The sequence below is a fragment of the Hippopotamus amphibius genome, chromosome 2 (assembly GCF_030028045.1).
Source record: "Hippopotamus amphibius kiboko isolate mHipAmp2 chromosome 2, mHipAmp2.hap2, whole genome shotgun sequence".
Taxonomy (NCBI): Eukaryota; Metazoa; Chordata; class Mammalia; order Artiodactyla; family Hippopotamidae; genus Hippopotamus; species Hippopotamus amphibius.
The window spans coordinates 136,809,189-136,836,700 of NC_080187.1; positions in this window are offsets into that span (position 1 = coordinate 136,809,189).

Genomic DNA, 27,512 nt, shown 5'->3' on the forward strand with positions numbered 1-27,512 from the left:
TAACATTTCACAGTTCACAGTGTGTGTTTTATTTGTATGCTATCCCATTAAATACTCCCAATAGCCTTGAGAAGTCGTCTTCATTGTTTTATTCACAGGTGAGGAAACTAAGCCAATGTGGGTGTGCAAAGTCTAGGGAGAGGAGGTGTCAAACGATCCCCGCCACGAGTGCTGACGTATATCCATTGACTAGCTGTGGGCTTCTCTCACTGACAGTGCTGAAGAAGGGACTTGGCTGTAGAGCCCAGAAGAGTTAAGGGAGGCATGAAAATCTTGCACTGAGAGAAAAAACAAGGGATGACATAACTTCTAAATCTAAGATAAGCAGCTAATAAATTAAAGGATGTACAGTTAAATAAAAGCTATAGCTCGTGGATCAGTAACGTGACCATGGGATGCAGCTCCAATCTAGAATGTTTTGACAATGACAGGGAACAAACAGGACCTTGTGGTCATCTCATGATTAGCAAAGTGCTTCAAAACTAAATACCCATGTTTATCAATGTTTCAGGTAGTGGTATTCTGAGTATCTACTGCAGGTGGCTTAAAGACACATAATGCTATAGTTGAAATGTATGGTGTGATTAGCCAAGATGAATTCCCTACATGTTCTTGTCCAGAAAAGATTCTTCAATAAAACCTTTTTTAAAAAAATTATTGGGATAGCTATATAACCCCAAGGGAAAGATGGAATAATTTTAGCTGAAGCCCTGGAGAAATTATATGGAGAAGGTGACGTTTAAGTTCAACTGTGAAGGACCAGTAGATAATCTATGGTATGATAAACAAAAAGAGCATTTTGAGGTTAGAGGAATTGCTTGAACAAATAATAAACCATGGCAATGTTATGGATGTAGGAAATGTCATGTTATGCTTGAGCAACAGTGAGTAGGACAATTTTTATGTTTTTATTTAATTAGAATTGTTTTTTTCTCTCAAAGAGTAAACGAATAGAGATTCCACAGTAAGTTTATTAACATATGTTATCTTACTTAATATGGACAGTGTTCCCAAAAGTTAAATATTTATGAAGTTACATTTTAATTTAGATAAAAGATAAAATTTGCTTCAAGTAGTATTTAATATAAGAATTATAATGGTGATTAAAAAGGCCATTGGTTGCAATGCTTGATAACATTTGATGTAATTATCACAAAGGTTACTGAAACAGCAGACGACACTACAATTAAGTGAAAGCCTAGAAATGGAAACGGCTGTTTCCATTTAACTGTTAACTATAGTACTGGGAATGAAATGAAATAAAAGAGTAAACAATGTCCATTCAAATCAACAGATAACAGTGCCTTTCTTGTGCAGTGAAATGTTTAAGTTACCATGTTTAATTCCCTGGTCAAGTTCATCTGCAAGTAGATAGTGAGTCATGATGAGATAAGCAGCCTGGGTCTTCATGCTTTTGCGATTTGTCTGATGCTAAGAAAACATCCCAGAGATGTTAACACAATGGGAGTGAAGGATAATTTATTTAAGAGAATCTTGAATATTGTATATTGAATGAATGCAAAAATTAATAAATTTAACACAATGCTGAAGGAGATAGAAATGTGTTAGTTTCTGAAAAGAGGGAAGAGTCGAGGTTTTCACTGTAAAAGGATGGAAACAATTTAATGTGTGCAATAACAACCACAATAACATAACATTGAGCACATAAATATTCATTGATTCTGTAATTTTTTGTGGTACACAAGTATGTGCCCAAAGGCTCTAGAAATGCAGTAGTAAATGAAGTTCCTGCCCTCTTGGAGAAAGATGATTTTAAGAAATACATAAATTAATTTTAGTAGTGATGAGTACTCTGAAGTAAAACAAAGCAGGGCAGGAGTAGAGTGACAGTCATGCTGGTTTAGATCAGGGAAAGTTTTTTTATATTTGAAACATTTTTCTGTTCACAAAGCCCTTCCATAAACACGTTTATTTCACATAACCTTGAGAGCAGAATGTTAATTTATTTTTTTAAGCTCTTCCTTGGAATATAATTGCTTTACACTGTTGTGCCAGTTTTTGCTGTACGATAAAGTGCATCAGCTGTATTTATACATATATCCCCATATCTCCTCCCTCCTGCAACTCCCTCCCACCCTCCCTATCCTGGCCCTCTAAGTCATCACCCATCAGCGAGTTGATCTCCCTATGTTATGCAGCAGCTTCCCACTAGCTATCTATTTTACATTTGGTAGTGTATATATGTCAGTGCTACTCTCTCACTTCGTCCCGGCAGTTTCCCCTTCACCCCCCACCCCTACTGTGTCCTCAAGTCCATTCTCTACATCTGCATCTTTATTCTTGCCCTGTTACTGGGTTCATCAGTACCATTTTTTTAGATTCTGTATATATGAGTTAGCATACGGTATTTGTTTTTCTCTTCCTGGCTTAATTTAGATATTATTCCCTCTTTTACAGCTGAGAAGACCTAGAGAAGTTAACAGAATCACCCAGCATGGGGTGGGCATTGGTAAGGAAGGGATGCCGGGATGCCCCGGAAGTAACATTGGTTGTGCACCTGGATGTCAAACACCCCTCTCAAGGTGCTTTACAAATGCATACAGTCCTCATACGATGTTTTGGTCTATTTCTTCTTCCCTTAAAAATTCCCGCCATAGGTTTGGAGTTATTGTACAAAGTAAAAAGTCAGTAAATGGCAGACACAGTCAAAAATAGTGTGGTGACATCAAATCCTGTTCCCATCCTACTGCACAGGGACTTCATGACAGGTCAGGATACTTTATTTTTATTGGAGTATAGTTGCTTTACAATGTTTTGTTAGTTTCTGCTGTACAACAAAGTGAATCAGCTATATGTATACATATATCCCCTTCCTCTTCCATACCAATGGGTCAAGATCTTAAAAAAAATTCAGGCTGCATATTCTTTCACAGGGAAGGAATAAATATACATATGAATGTGCATTTATATACAAAAGACTCATATTCTGAAAATAAAAAGAACTAGCATAAAACAATTTTTAAAAAGACAGATAGCCTGACAGGAGAAAAAAAAAAGGGCAATAGAATTTAACAGGCACTTCACAAAAGGGGATATCCAAGTGGCCAATAAATATACAAAAATGGCTCCTGTTTATTTATTAAAAAATTGCTTTACAGTAGGTCCTTGTTGGTTATCTATTTTAAATACAAGAGTGTGTACATGTCAATCCCAAACTCACAATCTATCCCTCCCCCACCCTTCCTACCCTGGTAACCATAAGTTTATTCTCTAAATCTGTGAGTCTGTTTCTGTTTTGGAAATAAATTCATTTGTATTGTATTTTTTTTAGATTCTGCATGTAAATGATATCATATGGTATTTGTTTTTCTCTGTCTGACTTACTTCACTTAGTATGATAATCTCCAGGTCCATCCACGTTGCTGCAAATGGCATTATTTCATTCTTTTTTATGGCTGAGTAATGTTCCATTGTATATATGTACCACATCTTTATCTATTCATCTGTTGGTGGACATTTAGGTTGCTTCCATGTCTTGGCTATTGTAGACAGTGCTGCAATGAACATTAGGGTGCATGTATCCTTTTGAACCATGTTTTTCTCCAGATATATGCCCAGGAGTGGGATTGCTGGATCACATGGTCCCTCTATTTTTAGTTTTTTTAGGAACCTCCATACTGTTCTCCATAGTGACTGCATCAATTTACATTCCCACCAACAGGGTAGGAGGGTTCCCTTTTCTCCACACTGTCTCCAGCATTTACTGTTTGTAGATACTTTGATGATGGCCATTCTGACTGGTGTGAGGTGATATATCATTGTAGTTTTGATTTGCATTTCTCTAATAATTAGTGATGTTGAGCATCTTTTCATGTGCCTCTTGGCCATCTGTATGTCTTCTTTGGAGAAATGTCTATTTAGGTCTTCTGCCCATTTTTTGATTGGGTTGTTTGTTTTTTGAATATTGAGCTGCATGAGCTGTGTGTAAATTTTGGACACTAATCCCTCGTTGGTGACGTCGCTTGTGACTATTTTCTCCTGTTCTTTCAGCTGTCTTTTCGTTTTGTTTGTGGTTGCAAAATGGGCTCATATTTATTAATCATCAGGGAACACCAATTAAAATCACAAGGTGATGCTGCTTCATACACATCCAAATGGCAAAAGTGAAATAGAGACTGTACCAAGTGTTGGCAATGATGTGAAGCATCAGGAACTTTCAAACACTGCTGATGGGATAACAAAGCAATAAACTCTGGAAAATCTTTAGCAAGCTAAATACTCTAATTGAATAATTTATTCAAGCTAAAGACTCTAAGACCTAGACATTCTACTCCTAGGTATATTCCCAACAGAAACGCATAGATAAGTTTGCTTAAAGACACATACAAGAATATTCATGCCTTCTTTATTCATGACAGCCAAAAGCTGGAAACAACCAAAATATGCATCAACAGTAGAATGTTAAATAAACCATGACATAGTCATTCAATGGCATTCCTTATGGCAATGAGAATAAACCACACACAGTGCACAACTACACACCACAATATAGATGAGTTCCACAAGCATAATACCAAGCAAAAGAAAAGAAACAGTCTCAGAGACATAGAAAACAAACATACGGTCACCAAAGGGGAAGGGGGCAGAATAAACTAGGAGTTTGGCATTAACAGATACACACTGCTATATATATAATAGATAAACAACAAGGACCTACTGAATAGCACAGAGAACTATATTCAATATCTTGTATACAGATGAGACCTGTGGTTGCTTGCGGGGGGGGGGCAGGGAGAGGGACAGACTGGGAGTATGGGGTTAGCAGACCCAAACTATTACATTTAGAATGGATAAGCAAGGTCCTACAGTACAGCACAAGGAACTATATACAATCTCTTGGGATCAGCCATAATGAAAAAAAAATTACAAAAAATAATGTATGTATGTGTGTAAGAGTTACTTTGAGATTGGCACAACATTGTGAATCAACTATACTTCAATTTTTTAAAATATTGTAATAATTTATAATGGAAAAGAATCTGAAAAATTATATATATTATATATGCGTATATACACTTAAAATAATATATATTAAATATATTATAAATATTTTATATATATTATATATTTATATATAATAGATGACATATTATATATATTTTATGTATAATATATTATATATTATTTTTATATACTATAAAATATATATTATATACATATAAATGTATATATAAATATATGTATAATACATAATATATATATTATATATACTTTATGTAATATGTACACATATACATGCATAATATACATATACATATATGCATATATAATACATATACATATAATATATGCACATATATTATACATATGCATACATTATATAACAATATTATATATTTACAATATATGCCACATATAATATATGAAATAAATATATATTACATTCATTTATAATACATATATTTATAATATATGCAATGTATGTAATATATATTATATACTATATATGTAATGTATTTATGTATAATATATGATATATATTATAAATATATAATATTTATATACAATATATTATATATAAACATGATTTACTATGTAGTTAATATTATATATCATATATAATACATTATATTATACATTATATACATTATATATTATATATATTTTGTGTATATTATACATTGTATATACTATATATTATATATAATGCAAATATACTATGCTTATGTATATAGTACATATCATATAATACATTATGTTAATATATAATAATAATATATAGTGGAATCATATTGTATTTATTGTATATTATTTATATGATATACTATATTATAGGTATTATATAGTATATAACATATTATAATGTATTGTATTATTTATGATATATATTATAAACATATACATTATATATAACATATATAGTAAATATATATTATATGAATTTATAATATATGTTATAAATAAATATAATAGTATTATATCATGTTATCTACTATAAGATATTTATATGCCATATATATTATAAATATGACATATTACATATATCATATATTATATACTAAATATATAATATTATTGTGTTATATATGTATATGTGTACGTGTATATTATAATGCATATATTATATGTATATGTTTTATATATGTATATATAATATATATGATATAAATATGATAATATTTATCATATTACATATCAAATTACATATAGAAATGTATTCTATGTATATGTATATGTGTATATTAATATATTAAATATTAAACATTTATTATAATTATATAAATATATATGTTTTATATATTATACCATATTATATATTATATTATATGTCATATATTAAATGTTATATAATAAATATATAATATATGATATGTATTATATATTTTATGTACATAAAATATATTGTATGCATATATGATATACATATATGGCTGAATCACTTTGCTATATACCTGAAACTAACGCAACACTGTAAGTCAACTATATATCAACTAAACAAAAGAAGTCAGGCACAAAACGGTGCTTACTCCTGATTCCAATTATATAAAGTCCAAAAAAAGCAAAACTAATATTTTGTGTTAGAAGTCAGCCCAGTACATTTTGGGGAAGCAGCTGGAAGAGGAGGGAGTTGGAGGAATGCAATTCTTGTCCCAGTAAACACTCTCTGGGTCTGTGTCTGGATTACACAGGTAAGTTGATAAAAATTTATTGTTTATTATACCTCAATAAAAAGTTTTAAAAATCCTCAGGAAAACAAAAAAGGAATAAAACTTGCAGAAACAAAGGTAGGGACACAGGCTGGATTCCATGAGAACTGAAGCAAAGAGAAAGAGCCTGCAGCCTTGGGAAGACACCCAGGGATCTTGTGTGTTTCTCCTCCAGGCCTCTCCATCCACAGCCTCTAGTGCTGGCTCTATCCCTGGGAGCTCCCAACAGACAGAAAGAGCAGGCTTTAAGCTCATCATGAGAACTAAGGGATTTTAAGATCCACGTGTTTTCAAAGTAACACCCAATATTTTTATCTGAGGCAGGCAAAGTCTGTATGTTCAAAGCTGCTTTCATGTTCTGTGCTGACTGAGACCTGCGGCTTTATTGATACTGAAATGCAGCCTTGGCTTTGTCTAGCCAAGGAAATGCTTTAAATTGCTCAGCTACAAAATGGAAAATTCGACAGGTTGAATTGTTAAAGCTCTATTTGTAATGAACCAAAGAGGCTGATTTTCTACTCCACACAGTTCCTCTCCAAAGCTGATTCTGTGCCACATGGTTTTGTCTGTGTGTTGGTTTATGCAAAACATAACATCCAAAATTCTCACTGCAACTCTTTGGCTCTCTTTACAAAGGGTCCGGAAACAATCTGCTGGACCCTTGGTTCACCCCAAGCACAACTGACAGCATAGATCAACCATAGTGTTTTACAGATTTATGTGCTTATTCACTACCTAAGCAAACATCAGCTGAATGCCTCTTATACTGGGTTATCTACCAGGAGCATGGCCAAGGAGAGATTGGGTAGGTAACTCAGTGTCATACAGTAATCAGGCTACAGCACAGACATTGAAATTCAGAGCTCTTGGCACCCTCTGCAGTGCTGTTTTCAGTCCCACTGTCCCACCTCTCCCCAACACCTCTGAAATCTGGGGTACCCTCTTAAGCTGCTTGTAACTGTTAAAAACAAAGCAAAATGTTCTGGGAAAGACTCCTTACTTTGTTGCCAAAATAATAGACTTGGACAAGATATACTCCAGATATTGGGGTGAGGATTTTTTTGCTTCGTGCATAATGGGAAGGTGAAAAAAGGAAGTCTGTCCACCATCCTTTACCTCCAAAATGGAGATCAGACCCACATCATTGGTACCGGGAGAAAATCGAAGTATGTGGCCCTTTCAAAGGAAAGATAAATAAGAAGCGGTAATAGTAACTGTTTACTCTCTTAGACTTTCTCCAAACATGACAAATGTATTTGCAAATCAACAGTCAAGTTTCAGTAAGGTATGTTCACCTATTATACTAGATAATTACAATGCAAAGGACGCACTTGGCCAAAAAGATATCATGCCCTCTCGGAGGACCTTTCCATCACACAAAACTCTAAAATACACTTAACAAGTGTTCATGCCATTGTTGAGCAAAGTTTGTTTCACAAAATCCCCTGGAAGTTTCGCCAAAGTGTCCCTCCTTGTAACTTTTATCCTCATTCTGAATTTTGCCTTTGGAAGAAACATATTACAAGTTTAATCCCTCTTCACTTTGACAATTCTTTAAAGATTTAAAAACCTCAAGCATATTACCCACCCCAGGCTTTCATTTGTTTAGTCAAAATTAGAACCTATGTCCTCTATGATTACATTTAATTTTCCAGTCAGTATAATTTTTTTCAAAGACCAGTTCAGCGATAAGACCTAACCTTTATTTTTGGATTATAAAATCAGTATATATTCACAATAAAAATAATTTTAAATCCAGACAAAACAAATATCACCATTATTTCATTACTTTGAAAAAAGCTAATATTTTGTTGTAGTTTTTGAACTCTTTTTAATGTATATTTATAAGTATAACCTGCATATTTTAACATGGGTCCATACTATACACACTGTTTCAAACCTTAGAAGTTTACTTAATGTACAATGAACACTTTTTCCTTATCAAAAAGTGGTATAAGTAGTTCTGGAAAAGAAATGACATAAACTCACTTTTTCCTGTTCTAAGTTCAACTAAATACCTTGGAAATTTCTCAGCAGACAGTGATAAAAGGACTCTGAAAGCTGGAAAGGAGGTGAACTGGCTAGAAATCTTAGGACTTGAGGAACAAGTGTGATGAGTTTCCTGGGTTCAAGTCTCATCTTCCATATACCCCAGACTGGGCTCTGGAGAGACCTGCAACCCCAAAGTACCATAGACAAAGACAAAACACAAAAACGAACAAGGAAATTCAGAAGAGACTTTTGGCTATAAAGGACCGGGAAAGAGATGCTTGTCTTCCCCTCTCTCTCCACAGCCAGGAAGTAGTCCAACCTACCTGCAGAAGAGCAAGGAATCCCAGGCCAATCCAATACGCACTCTACAGCCAGGGCACTGGCCTGGCAGTCCGATCTGCTGACCAGAGCAACAGCAGTAAAGCTTTGTGTCTCCCTGATCTCCATCCAGTGACACAAGAACACTCAGGTCTAGTGGCTTCTGCAGCCTCTTACACATACCCTCACACACACGGAAGGTGGCCCAGTAACAGCAGGCAACCTAGGGAAGTGCTTTCACCCCTTTAGATGTCATCAGCAGGGATTGAGTTAGGAGTCCTACCAACACCAGAAAAAACAAAAAACAAAAAACAAAAAACAGCATTGCAAAGGCTCTGAACACTAAAATGCCATGGAAATAAAGTTACAAAAGTAGGTTAGAACTTACCCAATAAACCTAAGCAAGGCTACTCTTGCTAAAATAGAAGATTTAAATAGGATCAAGGTTACTAACATAGTAACTGAAGTGTCTAGGAGAAAATAAAACTTCATTTATGCAAGGAACCAGGAAAATCACAATTTGAATTAGAAAAGACAATCAATTTATGTCAACATTGAGATGCATGCATCGGATGCTAAAAATATCTGCTAAGGATTTTAGAACAGTTGTCATAAAAAAATGTTTCAACAATCAATTACAAATTATCCTGAAAAGAAAAGAAAATATAGCCAATCTCAGAAAAAATATAGAAATTATTTAAAAAGGACCAAATGAAAATAAAAGAACTAAAAAGAGAACCAAAATTTAAAAGTGGTTGGATGGTCTCAATAGGTATAAAGATAACAGAGAATAGAATTAGTGAGCTTGAAAACAGATCAATAGAATTTGCTCAGTCTGCACAACAGAGAAAAAAAATCGACTGAAAAAATAAATGATCAAAGACTCAGGGATCTGTAGAGCAATAGCAAAAGATCTAATATTTGTATCATTGGAGTCTCAGAAGGGAAAAGTGTGGGACTGTAAAAATATTTTTTAAAGGATGCCTGAAAATGTTTGAAAATAGGCAAAAATCATAAACCGACAGACTCAAGAAGCTAGGTGAACTTCAAATAGGGTGAACCTAAAGAAAGTCACATGAAGACGCAATATAAACTTTTTTTTTTCTTGAGAAACCTTATTTATTAAAACACCGTCAGCATGGACTAATTTTTTTTAAGAACTTTTATTGAGATACAGTTAACAGACAATAAACTGCATATATTTAGAGTGTACAGTTTGGTATCCCAATCTCCCAGTTCATTCCTCTGCAACCCTCCCCGCTTTCCCCACTTGGTGTCCGTATGTTTGTTCTCTACATCTGTGTCTCTATTTCTGCCTCGCAAACCGGTTGATTTGTACCATTTTTCTATAGCCCACATATATGTGTTAATATACAATATTTGTTTTTCTGACTCACTTCACTCTGTATGACAGTCTCTAGGTCCATCCATGTCTCTACAAATGTCCCAGTTTCATTCCTTTCTACAGCTGAGTAATATTCCATTGTGTGTATGTACCACATCTTCTTTATCCATTCATCTGCTGGTGGACATTTAGGTTGCTTCCATGTCCTGGCTATTGTAAATAGTGCTGCAATGAACATTGGAGTGCATGTGTCTTTTTGAATTATGGTGTTCTCTGGCTATATGCCCAGGAGTGGGATTGCTGGGTCATATGGTAGTTCTATTTTTAGTTTTGCAAGGAATCTCCATACTGTTCTCCATAGTGGCTGTATCAATTTACATTCCCACCAACAGTGCAAGTGCATTCCCTTTTCTCCACACCCTCTCCAGCATTTACTGTTTGTAGATTTTCTGATGATGCCCATTCGGACCAGTGTGAGGGTGATACCTCATTGTCATTTTGATTTGCATTTCTCTAATAATTAGTGATGTTGGGCAGCTTTTCATGTGCTTCTTGGGCATCCGTATGTCTTCTTTGGAGAAATGCCTATTTAGGTCTTCTGCCCATTTTTTGATTGGGTTGTTTGTTTTTTTGATGTTGAGCTGGATGAACTGTTTATGTATTTTGGAGATTAATCCTTTGTCTGTTGATTCATTTGCAAATATTTTCTCCCACTCTGAGGGTTCTCTTTTCTTCTTGCTTATAGTTTCCTTTGCTGTGCAGAAGCTTTGAAGTTTCATTAGGTCCCACTTATTTATTTCTGTTTTTATTTCCATTATTCTAGGGGGTGGATCAAAAAAGATCTTGCTGTTATTTACATCTAAGAGTGTTCTTCCTATGTTTTCCTTCAGGAGTTTTATAGTGTCTGGCCTTCCATTTAGGTCTTTTAACCATTTTGAGTTTATTTTTGTGTGTGGTGTTAGGAAGTGTTCTAATTTCATTCTTTTACATGTAGCTGTCCAGTTTTCCCAGCACCACTTATTGAAGAGGCTGCCTTTTCTCCATTGTATATCCCTGCCTCCTTTGTCATAGATTAGTTGACCATAGTTTATCTCTGGGCTTTCTATCCTGTTCCATTAATCAATATTTCTGTTTTTGTGCCAGTACCATACTGTCTTGATCACTGTAGCCTTGTAGTATAGCCTGAAGTCAGGAAGCCTGATTCCACCAACTCTGTCTTTCCTTCTCAAGATTGCTTTGGCTATTCAGGGTCTTTTGTGTTTCCATACAAATCGTAAAATTTCTTGTTCTAGCTCTGTGAAAAATGTCATGGGTAATTTGATGGGCATTGCATTGAATCTGTAAATTGCTTTCAGTAGTATAGTCATTTTCACGATGTTGATTCTTCCAATCCAAGAACATGGTATGTCCCTCCATCTGTTTGTGTCTTCTTTGATTTCTTTCATTAGTGTCTGATAGTTTTCTGAGTAAGATCGTTTACCTCCTTAAATAGGTTTATTCCTAGATATTTTATTCTTTTTGTTGCAATGGTGAATGGGATTGTTTCCTTAATTTCTCTTTCTGATCTTTCATTGTGAGTGTATAGAAATGCAAGAGATTTCTGTGTGTTAATTTTGTATCCTGCAACTTTACCAAATTCATTGATTAGCTCAAGTAGTTTTCTGGTGAGATCTTTAGGATTTTCTATGTATAGTATCATGTCATCTGCAAACAGTGACAGTTTGTCTTCTTTTCCGATTTGGATTCCTTTTATTTCTTTTTCTTCCCTGATTGCTGTAGCAAGGACTTCCAAAACGATGTTGAATAGTAGTGGTGAGAGTGGACATCCTTATCTTGTTCCTGATCTTAGAGGGAATGCTTGCAGTTTTTCACCAATGAGAATGATGTTTGCTGTGGGTTTGTTGTATATGGCCTTTATCGTGTTCAGGTAGGTTCCCTCTATGCCCACTTTCTGGAGAGTTTTTATCATAAATGGGTGTTGAATTTTGTCAAAAGCTTTTTCTGCATCTATTGAGATGATCATGTGGTTTTATCCTTCAATTTGATACTATGGTGTATCACAATGATTGATTTGCAGATATTGAAGAATCCTTGCATTCCAGGGATAAACCCCACTTGATCATGGTGTATGATCTTTTTAATGTGTTGTTGGATTCTGTTGGCTAGTATTTTGTTGAGGATTTTTGCATCTAAATTCATTAGAGATATTGGTCTGTAGTTTTCTTTCTTTCTTTTTTTTTTTTTTGTAGTATCTTTGTCTGATTTTGGTATCAGGGTGATGGTGGCTTCTTAAAATGAGTTTGGGAGTGTTCCTTCCTCTGCAATTTTTTGGAAGAGTTTGAGAAGGATGGGTGTTAGCTCTTCTCTAAATGTTTGATAAAATTCACCTGTGAATCCATCTGGTCCTGGACTTTTGTTTGTTGGGAGATTTTAAATCACAGTTTCAATTTCATTCCTTGTGATTGGTCTGTTCATATTTTCTTTGTCTTCCTGATTCAATCTTGGAAGGTTATACGTTTCTAAGAATCTGTCCATTTCATCCAGGTTGTCCATTGTATTGGCATATAGTTGCTTGTAGTAATCTCTTATGGTGCTTTTTATTTCTGTGGTGTCCATTGTAACTTCTCCTGTTTCATTTCTAACTTTATTGATTTGAGTCCTCTCCCTCTTTTTCTTGATAAGTCTTTCTAGAGGTTTATCAATTTTATTTATCTTCTCAAAGAGCCAGCTTTTAGTTTTATTGATTTTTGCTATTGTTTTCTTTGTCTCTATTTCATTTATTTCTGCTCTGATCTTTATGAATTCTCTCCATTTACTAACTTGGGGTTTTGTTTGCTCTTCTTTCTCTAGTTTCTTTAGGTGTAAGGTTACATTGTTTATTTGGGATGTTTCTTGTTTCTTGAGGTAGGATTGTATCACTATAAACTTCCCTCTTAGAACTGCCTTTGCTGCATCCCATAAGTTTTGGATCATTGTGTTTTCATTGTCGTTTGTCTCTAGGTATTTTTTTATTTCCTCTTTGATTTCTTCAGTGATCTGTTGGTTATTTAGTAGTGTATTGTTTAGCCTCCATGTGTCTGTGTTTTTTACAGTTTTTCTCCAGTAATTGATTTCTAATCTCATAGTGCTGTGGTCAGAAAAGATGCTTGGTATGATTTCAGTTTTCTTGAATTTACCAAGGCTTGATTTATGACCAAAATGTGATCTATCCTGGAGAATGTTCTATGTGCACTTGAGAAGAATGTGTAATCTGCTGTTTTGGGGTGTAAGGTCCTATAGATATCTATTAAATCCAGCTGATTTATTGCATCATTTAAAGCTTGTGTTTCCTTATTAATTTTCTGTCTGGATGATCTGTCCCTTGGTGTAAGTGGGGTATTAAAGTCCCCCACTGTGATTGTGTTCCTGTCGATTTCCTCTTTCATAGTTGTTAGCATTTGTCTTATGTATTGAGGTGCTCCTTTATTGGGTGCATATATATTTATTTTTTAAAGAACTTTTATTGAGATACAGTTAACAGACAATAAACAGCATATATTTAGAGTGTACAATTTGGTATCCCAATATCCCAGTTCATTCCCCCCCAACCCTCCCTACTTTCCCCACTTGGTGTCCATGTGTTTGTTCTCTATACCTGTGTCTCTATTTCTGCCTTGCATTTCCTCTTTCATAGTTGTTAGCATTTGCCTTATGTATTGAGGTGCTCCTATATTAGGTGCATATATATTTATAATTGTTATCTCTTCTTCTTGGATTGATCCCTCAATCTTTATTTAGTGTCCTTTCTTGTCTCTTGCAACATTTTTTATTTTAAAGTCTATTTTATCTGATATGAGTATCACTACTCCAGCTTTCTTTTGATTTCCATTTGCATGGAATATCTTTTTCCATCCCCTCACTTTCAGTCTGTATGTGTGCCTAGGTCTGAAGTGGGTCTCTTCGAGACAGCATATATATGGGTCTTGTTTTTGTATCCATTCAGCCAATCTGTGTCTTTTGCTTCATGCATTTAGTCCATTTACATTCAAGGTAAATATCGATATGTATGTTCCTATTACCATGTTCTTAATTGTTTTGTTTTTGTTTCTGTAGGTCCTTTTCTTCTCTTACATTTCCCACTTAGAGAAGTTCCTTTAGCATTTGTTGTAGGGCTGGTTTGGTGGTGCTGAATTCTTTTAGCTGTTGCTTGTCTGTAAAGCTTTTGATTTCTCCATCAAATCTGAATGAGATCCCTGCTGGGTAGAGTATTCTTGGTTGTAGGTTCTTCCCTGTCATCACTTGAAATATATCATGCCCCTCCCTTCTGGCTTGCAGGGTTTCTGCTGAGAAATCAGCTGTTATTATGGGAGTTCCCTTGTATGTTATTTGTTGTTTTTCCCTTGTTGCTTTTAATAACATTTCTCTGTCTTTAATTTTTGTCAATTTGACTACTATATGTCTTGGCATGTTTCTCCTTGGGTTTATCCTGCCTGAGACTCTCTGCACTTCCTGGACTTGGGTAGCTATTTCCTTTCCCATGTTAGGGAAGTTTTCAACTATAATCTCTTCTAGTATTTTCTCAGGTCCTTTCTCTCTCTTGTCTCCTTCTGGGATCCCTATAATGAGAATGTTGGTGCGTTTAATGTTGTCCCAGAGGTCTCTTAGGTTGTCTTCAGTTCTTTTCATTCTTCTTTCTTTATTCTTTTCTGCATCAGTGATTATCACTATTCTCTCTTCCAGGTCACTTATTCGCCCTTCTGCCTCTGTTAATCTGCTATTGATTCCTTCTAGTGTATTTTTCATTTCAGTTATTGTGTTGCATATCTCTGTTTGTTTGTTCTTTAATTCTCCTAGGTCTTTGGTAAATTTTTCTTGCAACTTTTTGATCTTTGCATCCAATCTTTTTTCAAAGTCCTGGATCATCTTCACCATCATTATTTTGAATTCTTTTCCTGGAAGATTGCCTATCTCCTCTTCATTTAGTTGTTTTTATGGTGTTTTATCTTGTCCCTTCTTTTGGTACAAAGTCTTTTGCCTTTTCATTTTCTCTATCTTTCTATAGTTTTCAGTTCCACAAGATGAAATACTGCTGATACTGCTTGATTCTGCTGTCTGACCTCTTGTGGAGGAAGCTGTCTAGGAGGCTCCTGGGTGCTTCCTGATGGGAGGGAATGATGGTGGGTTGGGCTGGGTGGGTGGAGCTCAGTAAAACTTTAATCTGATTTGGTGGGTGGAGCTCAGTGACACTTTAATCTGCTTGTCTGCCAATGGATGGGGCTGTGTTCCCACCCTGGTGGTCGTTTGGCCTGAGGCAACCCAGCACTGGAGCTTACAGTTTCTTTGGTGGAGCTAATGGTGGACTCTGGAAGGGCTGTCTCCAATGAGCACTTCTCAGTACCCCTGCTGCCAGTGCCCCTGTCTCCTTGGTGAGCCACAGCTGCCCCCCACCTCCACAGACAACCCTCCAACACCAGCAGGTAGGTCTGGTTCAGTCTCCTATGGGGTCACTGCTCCTGCCCCCTGAATCCTGGTGAGCACATATTTTTGTGTGCCCTCCAAGAGTGGAATCTCCATTTCCCCCAGTCCTGTGGAGGTCCTGCAATCAAATCCCACTGGCTTTCAAAGTTTGATTCTCTGGGGATTCCTCCTCCTATTGCTGGAACCCCAGGTTAGGAAGCCTGACGTGGGGCTCAGAACCCTCAGGACTTCTGCAGTATAACTGTTCTCCAGTTTGTGAGTCACCCACCCAGCATTTATGGGATTTGATTTTAAAGCGATTGTGCCCCTCCTACCGTCTCATTGCGGCTTCTCCTTTGTCTCTGGATGTGGAGTAGGTTTTTTTGGTGAGTTCCAGTGTCTTTCTGTCAATGGTTGTTCAGCAGTTAGTTGCAATCCCGTTGCTCTTGCAAGAGGGAGTGAGCGCACGTCCTCCTACTCCGCCATCTTGATTCTTCTCCACTATAATTACTTTTAATGGAAAGAAGTTGTTCCAATTACCAAAAGAAAGAAAGTGCATTCTGATCAGCTTTATGATAATCCTGGGCAAAAACTTTATAATGAAATAAATGTCAATTCAGTGAGGACAGAGAATGAGGAATTAGATGGGGTGTGGTGGCATAATACATTTTATGAAATTCTTTGGACAGGTATCAGGTTAGTAATTATTAACAAGCATTAGTTTTGATCATATAAAATACATCATGGTAATTGATTAGTTATACAACTCACTAACTCCAAAGTGCTTTACATACTTACTTAACATCTATATAGGTAAATTAGTAACTAATATATATATAAACATTTAAAACATATAAACTTTCCATACATTTTCTTTCTTTGAGCCTCATATCAAGACTATAAACTAGGTATTATAAACCACAAATGAAATTTGAAGAAATCAAGTATGAGATTGACTTGCATAAGCTCATGCTGCCAGCATGTGACAGTGCTGAGATGTCAGCCAGGTATTCTGTCCCCAAATGCCATCATTTTTTTTACCACATCATGCAGGTCCCCCAGGAGTTCCAGGGAACATAGTAACTCTCAGAATTCCTCACGAGACTCTCAAGACATGATAAATTCAGAAATGTCAAATTTATGGTGTTATAAGTAATAACCTCATAGGTGTGACTAGGTCATAGAAGGATAATAGAATCTTTCAATCTTGGAAAGAATTTTCTTAGCATCCTAAGTTCAATGGAGGGTTTTTCATTCATTCTTAAAAGGAAATGTTTTGCAAATTTAATACATCTTTATTGCGCATCCATTATATGTAAGTAACTGTGCAAAACATTGTGTGGAATGACAAAGTTTCTTTCCCTCACAAGGAACTGGAAGAGATAAACAAAAGCTTGGGTGGGGACTTCCCTGGTGGCACAGTGGCTGAGAGTCTGCCTGCCAATGCAGGTGACACGGGTTCAATCCCTGGGCCAGGATATTCTCACATGCCATGGAGCAACTAAGCCTGTGCACCACAACTACTGAGCCTGTGTGCCTAGAGCCCATGCTCCACAGCAAGACAAGCCACCTCAGTGAGAAGCCCATGCACTGAAACGAAGGGTAGCCCCCACTCGCCACAACTAAAGAAAGCCCATGCAACAACAAAGACCCAATGCAGCCAATAAATAAATGCATTAATTAATTAATTAATTAATTTTTTAAAAAAGCTTGGGTGACTGTAGTAGTATCAGTCAGAATTCAGTCAGGGAAGTAGTGCCACTGTGGGTGTTAAGGGATAAGAGACTTGTTACAGCATGGAGACCTTCACAACTGTGGAGTTGTTGAGGGAAATGATAGTGTGGAAGAGGAAGTTGAAGGATCAGAGGAGAAGGCACTAACAAGTCTGCCTGAAGCCCTGGGGTGGGTAACAAGTCAGAAGGGGAAGGGGCATGTGGGGGCCAGCAAAGGTAGAGCTTGTGGAGTCTCCTGGACAGCCACAGCCTCTGTAAATCTGCCACTAAGTGTCTGATGGTGAGCCTGGGATCCCCACCAGTCAGCAGGGTGAGCAATCAGGAAGAAGTGATGATGCAGAGCAAAGGAGAGCAAGGATGAACTGGGACCTGCACATCACACTGGTCACCTCAGCATCGTTCCAGTCCCTGTATTTGACCAGGTGAAGACATTCAGAGAATAATAGCAGCTGCTTTCCTTCCACCTCCCAAATATAAGTCCCTCTTTTGGCCAACTCAAACTTGAAAGAAAACAAGGAAGGAGATTCTGGGAAAGGTAGGTCCCAGTATAACTATGTTGACAATAAAAATCCAATACAACCAATTAGACCAAAAGGGTATCAGAGCAGGGATACAAATAACTTATAATAGGAGAAGGGAGGTGCAAAAGAAGCACAGGCTCAGGAGTCAGGTTCAGGAAACCTCTCTGCCTCCCTATTCCTTGCCTCTCCTCTTTATTCAAATACTTTGCTCTAGTGGGAATGATGCTATACCTTTGTCACAGCATTTAATGTTTGATCATGGGGAAGTTACTTAACCTCTATGAGACTTCATTTTCTCAACTGTAAATGGAGAATAATGAAACATACCTCAATGAACCATGAAAATCACATAAGAAATTACAAGCAAAAGCTCCTGGTACACAGCAGATGCTTGACAAATCATGTCCACCTTCTCTCCCACTTTGCTCTTGTCCTCTAGCTTTTCTGCTTCAAAGGTTTATTCAATCCTTGGCCACGTGTCAGCTCTGGTCTCCACCAATGACCCTGCTGGACACATAGAATCTTGCTAAATGCTCTAATAATTCTTAAATACATCATGCATTCTGAATTTCCTTTTTGAATCATGGAAACTATGTTTTAAAGCACTCCAGTGCTCCATTTCTAAAGTGGTACCTAAAATGTATTAAACCCTTAGATGGTGCCAAGATCTGTAGAATATATATGATTATAAGAGGTAAGAACCTAAATGTTCCATTCCAGGTGTCTTTGTCAAGCAATGATTTCCCCCATTTCTTTCCACATGACCCCTTTGTTCTTCATTGAGCTTTGCGTTTTTTACACTGAGTTCTTGGGAACTCTCCTCCACCAAGTCTTGAGCTATTCAAGATGTCTGGCAAAAAGATTTCCAAGTGTAGGTGTATGTAATTAGGGTCAGGTGGGTTGTCCTCTTTATTCACCCTTCTTTCCATCTGTTTAGTTCCTTGCTGACAAGCAATTCATCTATCATGCTGAATAATTGATTCCAGACTAAAGCAGGTTTCTCTTGCATCTCCAACCATACGCAGAAATTCTCCTCTCTCTCTCTCTCTTTCTCTCCATTTATATGTATATAGTCCATTTTATATTTTGCCCACCTTTGGGATAAATCAACTGTAATAAAAAAATAGCATTTTTAAAAAATGGGCGTGGGAAATGTGGGAAGAGGAGAGCACATGATGGGAAATGTGAGCACACATGCAACAGACCATTTGGAGACTATTGCCCAGCACCACTCAGCCAAGTTGAAGGCAATTGATGAAGGGATTCCAACTGGCCAGATTTCTCCTGGAATCCATAAAAATTCAACATAACACTTCATGCATGAGCAGAGAAATCCACAAGTCAGAGCAAAAGATGGATTTGCAAGTGCAGTTTTTTGCGGCTGCAGCATTAATGCTCTCAGCGTGCATGCTGTCAGAAGGACTGTGCAGCATGGGTTTCTTGTGGTGGAAGAAATAAAATGCACAAAATACTTGGAAGAAGAGGTTGAGCCACAGAGCTTCCCAAAGCCTCGACCTGACATTTCTCCGCATTAATGTAGCAGATGTTTCAGAGAATTACATAAAGCAACAAATGTAAGAATAATTTAAAATGATGGTGCTATGTAACTCTAAGGCATTTTTTATTACACAGGATGATATAAATTATTTACTAATTACTTAAATTATTGTTCAGTCAAGTTTAGTCTTAACTAAACTTGAAAAATGTCAAGATCAAGTAGCATTTATTTAAATAATATCTTTTTGTATCTATTCATTATTAACCTAAAGTCTAGTTGAATAGATCCTTCTAAGATAATACAATCTAAGCTGAATCCAATAGTGTATACAAACATACAATTAAGACCAATAACTATACAAATATTTATGATTGCACAAATAATAAAATGTTTGCAGATTTTTTTTTCAATTGTAACACTATATTCTAAACTGAAGCAACTTGCCAGGTGCCTGCCTTTCCCCATACTCACCCCTCCCCCTTATTTGCATCAGTCCCTCTGCTCAAATCTTAAATGAGGAAATATCACAAAGATGGGTTAATGAAAAATAACTTAGCTCTGGGGCCTTGCCATATTATGCTGACATTTTTTTTTTTTACAGAACCTCTAATTAACATGCTAAGTACAGGATAAAGATTAGGAAAGTAGACCAAATTAGGGTTTCTGTTGCTGCTTTATTGGCCAAAATCAGTCAGTAAATTATTTCTCATAATTGCTTCCCTTATGGCCCCGTACATTTTATATTTCATTTCCACATTATCAAACAGGTGTGCAAGTGCCATATTGCCTCAACACTGTTGGCCAATTGCCCACTTTCTGCCTTCTACGTTACTCAACATTAGGTGTGGCTGGTCTCACAATTGAAGGGAAATCGTTCCTAGAAGCCCTTAAAAGTCCTTGCGGATGAACAAGAAGGATTCTGCGTGCAGAGTCCAATAGTTCAGTTGGCTAATTACTCATTTCTTGCTCCATACCATTCACCAGTGTTGTCTTAAAAAAATCACATCATGACAACTTTTACTTTGGTATTGTTTGCAAGTTTTAAGAAAGGGTTTAAGGTATTCAGCACAGCATGCAAAGCCCTTATTAACCTGTATCTTCTTATGACACCTATCTCAGCTCTCCTTATTCTCTTCTTCACACCCTAAACTATGGCCCTATTCAGTTAAACGTTTTCTTATTACCTGAACCCTCATCTATTTGCTTATGTCTGGAACAACTTTGCCTCCACTTTATCTCTTGGAGAATACCTACCCATCTTTTAAGGCTCTGGATATAGATAGCATACCCTTGTACTCATAGGGATTGGAATAAGTACCCCCACATTCAGTATCATCTTCTTTCATAGCTCTATTTACATTTTAAAATCACCTGTTTTTTTTTTTTTTTTTTTTTTTTTTTTTTGCTGCTGTTGTTTCTTTTTCACTTATCTGTCTGCTTCATTGACTAAGAGTTTCCAAAAACCAAGACCTATGTCATCAATTTTAGTCTTACTAATGTCTGCTCTGTGCCTGGTAAACAGCAAATACTCAACACATATTGATAAAAAAAATCTCAGTTAATGGGTGTACAGATGGATGGATGGATGGATGGATGGATGGTTGATACAAAAGTTACAATCTATTTCCTAGCAAGTTACCACTTGCTTCTCATAGTAAAGTGGAATTGTCTTGCAATGTGCTGTGATGAAACTAAGGTCTGTCCATCCCCCCATTCCCCTCAACCCATCATGGAGCTATTAGACTCAGTTAAGAGGCTTGAAAAATTTGAGACCCCAAAATAAAAATCTAAGTAAAAATCAAAGCAGCGATCTCCTCAATAGCAAAAATGTTGCTTCAGTTGGTTGTACTCTTGTAAGAAGCACACAAACCATTCATAACTAAAAATTCAAAGTATGTTGTATACATTTTAAATGTTTTTTCAGTGTTGTTTTTATTTCCTACCTCTGCTCGTTTGTACTTATGCAATGAAGATATAAATTTGTTATCATTGAGCATCTTCCTTGCAAAAGAATACCTGGCATCTCTACTCACCCTTTCTCTTTGACAAAAGGACTTAATCTATGAGAAAATATATCAAAGTACAAACCACATTAACTTTTAAAAGAAATCAAATATTCCTTTATGGTCCAAAGAATGATTTCATTCCAGTTAGTATTTCAGCAGCTAAACCAATGAGAATCTTTATCTTAAAAAGCTGAGTCAAATAATGCTAAGGCTGGAAGTTACATAAGCATTTAGTCCAGTGCTTAAAGTGCTGAATTCGCTTTCCATCCCTTCCAAATTGTTTGACATCTCTAAGCCTTAGTGTCCTCCTCTGAGGAACTGGAAATAAGAGAAACAACTGGTTCATAGGATGACTTTGAAACTGAATGAGACAATGTATGTATGAATATAGAGTATTTTGGTCATTCCTGGCACAAAGCAAGCATTTACTAAATTCTAATAGTTATTGGGGGGTGGGGGTGGGGGGGAGTATACCTTCATGACACAGTCAAGGAACTCTGAGGTCATGAGATATGATGTGATTTACTCAGGTTTACAGTGGAATTTATCTTTAGTTTCCCATAGTTATCACTGGTATAGATGATACTTATTTATGAGCCTACAGATTTTTGAAGCAAAACAAACAAGAACAAAAAACTATGCTAGTGATACTAAAACTGAGGACTGGGTGAATTGGAAACCAATTTTAGTCCCTATCAGAACGTTTGGCTTCAAAGCCCTATCAAACATAACAAAAATATCATACAGGAAAAGGAGTATTAGGAACCGCGTTCCAAACCCTCAATCAGTGCACAGTTTATAACAGTTCTTCTATCCAATCAGAGAAGGAAAGGAAAAAAAGAAAGGCAAATCTGAAATTTCAGAGGACGGGTTTGTAAATACAAACTTAAATGGGGATATTGTTAGGTTCTGATGCCCTTTCTTCCCCTGACCCCAACTCAGCTGGTAATACCCTCTCTGGCTTCTTCGCAAGTACTTATTACAAGAATCTATACTTTTTCAGTCCAGAGTCCTCACAGGTCAGCAAAATTGGAGCCTTAATGGTTTTCTTATAAGCTTTCCCACACTCTTTGCCTTGGCTCAAACCTCAATATAGTATCATTTATCATAAGTTAACTATTTGACCTTCAAATTTAAACCAGGATCTGGCAATACAGCCAACTACAATGGTGAGAAGAGCTGAGAACTAGCTTTTCTCTTAAAAAGGCTCATTTCCAATGGTGCTTAAGTTTCATTCTAAGCTGAGACAGAAATTGGTTTTAATTTTATTGGCATTAGATATCTTCTCCAGAACAATAAATAGACTGGCTAAATTCCTGTAGCTGTGTTGTATCCACTTAACATTTAAAAAAAAAAAAGAAAATAAAAAGAGGCTTACCCATTTTCCAGATGCCTGATCAGGATATAGGGATCTGAGCCCAGAATTAACACAACCTTTATAATGGGCTCTTCCCTGGAAGAGGAAATGAGGAATGAATGAGGTGGCCTTAAGGTCCTGGAGCAGGGTCTACATCTGTCGCCCCGTCAAAGGGAGTGGGAGAGTGGCAAAAGTGGATCCTAGTCAGGGATGGAGCCAGCACTGATAACCCAGGCACCGGGAAGGAAGAGAGCAACTTTTTACTAAACAGCATGTACTGCTCTGGCAGAGCAACCAGATCCAAGGCTGGAGATTCTGTGATGCTTGGGTATATATGTTTAAAATAGAGATAATGTTTCAAACAGCAGAAACTTCAAGAGCCTCAGGATCTTGTCCTGGCAGCTCGAAGTTGAGATCTCGGCTAAATAACTCTTGCCACTGACTGCCTCATTCCCTCCTGTGAGCATCCTGATTGGCTGAGAAGAGCTGTGAAGGAGAAGAAATGGTCATAGTAATTGCTTCCTCAAGGGTTACTGTGGAAATCCAATCAGATGCTGAGTATCAGAGTACCCGGCCCAGGGTAACTATGTAACTGTTAGTTCTCCTCCTTGCAAAGAGATCATTGTACATCTTCTGCTGTTTTAACATAAGATAAAGTCCAAAAATTACATTTCGAGAGGTTCTTAAGGATAAAAGTAATACATAGCAAACTCCAAAAACCATGCTGCATTTTAGACTTTTTAACTCTGACCGTATCTGCTTGCAAAGAAACAGATTTTATGTATCTACCTTCAATGATACTGAATATGCATAACCTAGATATCAGTGAGGATCTTTATTTTTTCCATCCCATCACTTTGCTAAGTTTACCAGGATATTCACATACCCTCAAAAAATTCAACTAAAAAATAGAAGTCACAATTAAACTGAATGAGGATGAAAGGAAACATCGTGTTAATGAAAACCTAATTTACATAGTGTTCCATATGGCATTCAGATTAATAGGAGAACAATGGGTATAATAGGAAAATTATACAAGGATTGGATTTCACATGGATCATTTGATATTCTACCTGTGCTGTGAGCAAGTCATGTTGCATTAGATCAAATTCTGATTTTATTCCGTTGCCGAATATTCCATTGTCGCATCCTCGCCTTTTGTCTCTTCATTACAGGGATGTAATCGCAGGATGAACCCCTGAGAGCTTGTTGCTCAACTGCCCGTGTGTGCCTATTTCACAATCTGCCATTGTTACAAGACACTCTGTTTAATAAGCAGATAATGGGATATGCAAATTGCATGAACCTGATGGGGAAGGAAAAGCGTGCCTTCTCACCTTTGCATGAATACTAGCTGACTTCTTTATGACCATGGAAGCGTCCCCGTCTGGGTGATTTATGGAGTGTTCTGTCCAGGGAGAAAAAACTATCCCTTTCCTTTGAGGAAATATAGGTAATTAAATTGTTTTCTTGCACTTTACAGAACTTGGAGTATGGGCAACACTGGAAGATCTGAGGACACGGAATCTTTTTTAAATGGGTTTACTAAACCATAAAATAAAATGAGCCCCACATTGCAAAATGTTTCAATCAGCCCCAGAAGAGTTATAAAATATGATGCCAAAGTCGGAACAGCCTCAAGGATGCTCACAAGAGGTCAAATTGATATGGAAACTCACCAGAGGCAGAATTATGGCGATTCAGCCCTGGTACCAAAGAAAGCAAGGTGATTTAGTAATTTTTAAACATCAGGAGTTACTTGAGGTTCTGTATTAGCCCTCTCTGGGGCAATGTTCCATTGGATATAGCATCACAATCAACCAGCCCATCAACTCACTGTTTTGAAACATAAGAAAGAGCATGGGGTTTGTAGAGAAAAGATGTGGCTTTCATGAGTGACTTATGACATGTCTCTGGCTTCAGTTTTCTCATCCATAAATGGAAATAACTGTACAGGCTTTTCATAGGATCAAGTTTCTTTCTTTCTTTCTTTCTTTCTTTCTTTCTTTCTTTCTTTCTTTCTTTCTTTCTTTCTTTTTTTTAAATTTTTTTCGCCACACTGTGAGACTTGCAGTGATCTTAGTTACCCAAACAAGGATTGAACCCAGACCTTTGGCAATGAAAGCACGGAGTCCTAACCAATGGACTGCCAGGGAATTCCCCATAAGGTTTTTTTTTTTAATTGAAGTATAGTATATTTACAATGTTGTGTTAATTACTGCTGTATGGCAAAGCGACTCAGTTATACAAATACATACATTCTTTTTTATATTCTTTTCCAATATAGTTTACCAGAGGATATTGAATATAGTTCCCTGTGCTATACAGTAGGGCCTTATTGTTTATCTATTCTATATATACCAGTTTGCATCTGCTAATCCCAACCTCCCACTCCAGCCTTCCTCCAACCCTCTCTCCCTTGGCAACCACCAGTCTGTTCTCTATGTCTGTGATTCTATTTCTGTTCCATAGATAGGTTCATTTGTGTCCTATTTTGGATTCCACATATACGTGATATCATATGGTATTCGTCTTTCTCTTCCTGATTTACTTTGCCCAGTATGATCATCTCTAGTTGCTTCCATGTTGCTGCAAATGGCATTGTTTCATTCTTTTCTTTATAGTTGAGTAGTATTCCAGGTATATATGTACCCATGTACATACATATAAGAAGAGGTGGTACATACATACAATGGAATACTGCTCAGCCATTGCAAGTTTCGAAAGCTGGGATAATTATAGGAACTGTGTTCTAGGTAGCTTCCCTCTGCGGGTACTAAATCCTCCTACCCCCTTCTCCAGCCTCTTCTCTGCCCTGGGAGACCCACCTGGATGAATTTTCCTGGCCCCCACACCCTCTGGCTTTAGATTGGTTTTGGAAACGGTGAGAAAAGCAGGAGAACAGAAGGAAAGAGAGTGGATTTAGGAGTCTATTCCTTTAGCTCTTTCCTGGCAAGGTCACCCCAGGCTAGTCACGTCCTTTTAACTGAGGCGGTACCTACCCTCTGTTTCTGATTTCCAATAATTGTCCCTCCCCTCACTCCTTTATGTGTAAATGTCCCCCAACTTTATTACTAGCCCATGGTCCTGCTTCATCCTTTATGGTTTTGCTATATCCAGCTCACCCCATCTTAAGAGTTTTTTTTAATTAAACATTACTCAGATTATCTTAATTTGAATGTCCTGTCTGTGTTCTGCTGGGTGCCTCAATAATGCACCCTCTGAAAATGTTATGGACTAATACATGCAAGAGTTCTAATTTAAAATAATAAAAAGAATTCCAAAGCCAACAGTCAAATTCTCTATTTTTCAATTCCTCGTTTATAATTCCTTTATTACAGTTCAATCAAGTAGCCGTGAAATTGAAAAAAAATCCTGTAGGCCCACAACAATTTGTATGTAGGAAAATAAAATCAGGTGAGTTATTTCCACTTTCCTCTGGGTTTCTCCTTAGTAGTCTAGATGCTAAAACCTATATTACTAAGCAACCAAAGCACACACATCTGTTTATAGTTTACCTGCTAGCAAATATTGCCACGAAATATCCCTACAAGGATGAGGCTGGGATCCTCTGTCTTTGGGCAGATTTTTGGATGAAGACACCTCAACTTCTTGTGACTGGTGTGTGATTGCCATGCCCTCCACAGCTATAACAGACCCTTAAGTCTACAGCTGCCACAGTGACAACTGAGTTGAAGGCTCTGTTTAGACAGTGCATCTCCCCAGCCCTAGAGAGCCAGGGTGTCTGAATCCATTTTCCCAGGGTCTACACTGGCACAGTTAGTGGGCCTCAGGCAGGATCTTACTCCTCCCTCCACCTGCCTCTGGCTCTTGCCTGATAAGTCACCAAACACAGGAAATTCTCCTAATTGACCTGAAAGCTCAGAGGCCATGGGAGATAGAAATAAAAATACTGAAACCCAGTCATTATACGTCCACCATGGATAAGACAGGGCATTTTTTTAGTAGTTGTGGTTGATGGGCTAATTTGGAACTTTACTTTCACATGCAGATAATCTGAGAATAGAAACAACACAATTACACAGATAAAGACAGAACATTTTAAGTAAGGCCGTGGAGGTGCCTTGCATTTGGAGTAGAATCCTGAGTTTGAGGCCCCCAGCTCTCCCTTGGATCATCTGTCACTTTAGGCCACCGGGGCATCTTTTGGATTCTATGGTTTTTCAAGTGCACTTTAGGGATACCAACACCTTTCCCAATGGAATCTCCTAATGGGAGAGCTGTAATTATTAGCAAAGGTGATAAAATAGGGCAACATCTTGCAAAATTAGACTCTATGCAAATGTGTTGCATTCTTATTGTAAATAAAAACATGAAAACAGGCCTGTACAAATGCATCGCATCTGGAAAATTCCCAGGGGCTCACAGTTAAATGTTCCTGAAAGGCAGAGCCCTTAAATGTTTCCAGAATTAAACACTTAGGATGGATTAGGGAGAAGAGCATCAAAGGTAACCCCTTTTTTTTGATGATGGGAAGGCAGGTGGAGATCACAGGAGGGAAGAATGCAGTTGAAAATTTTAGACAAGACAGAGACAATTGAACTGCTTCAAAACTTTCCTAAGGTGACCTTTCTTACACCCAGGGTGACAAAGCTCCCCAATTTGCCCAGACCTGTA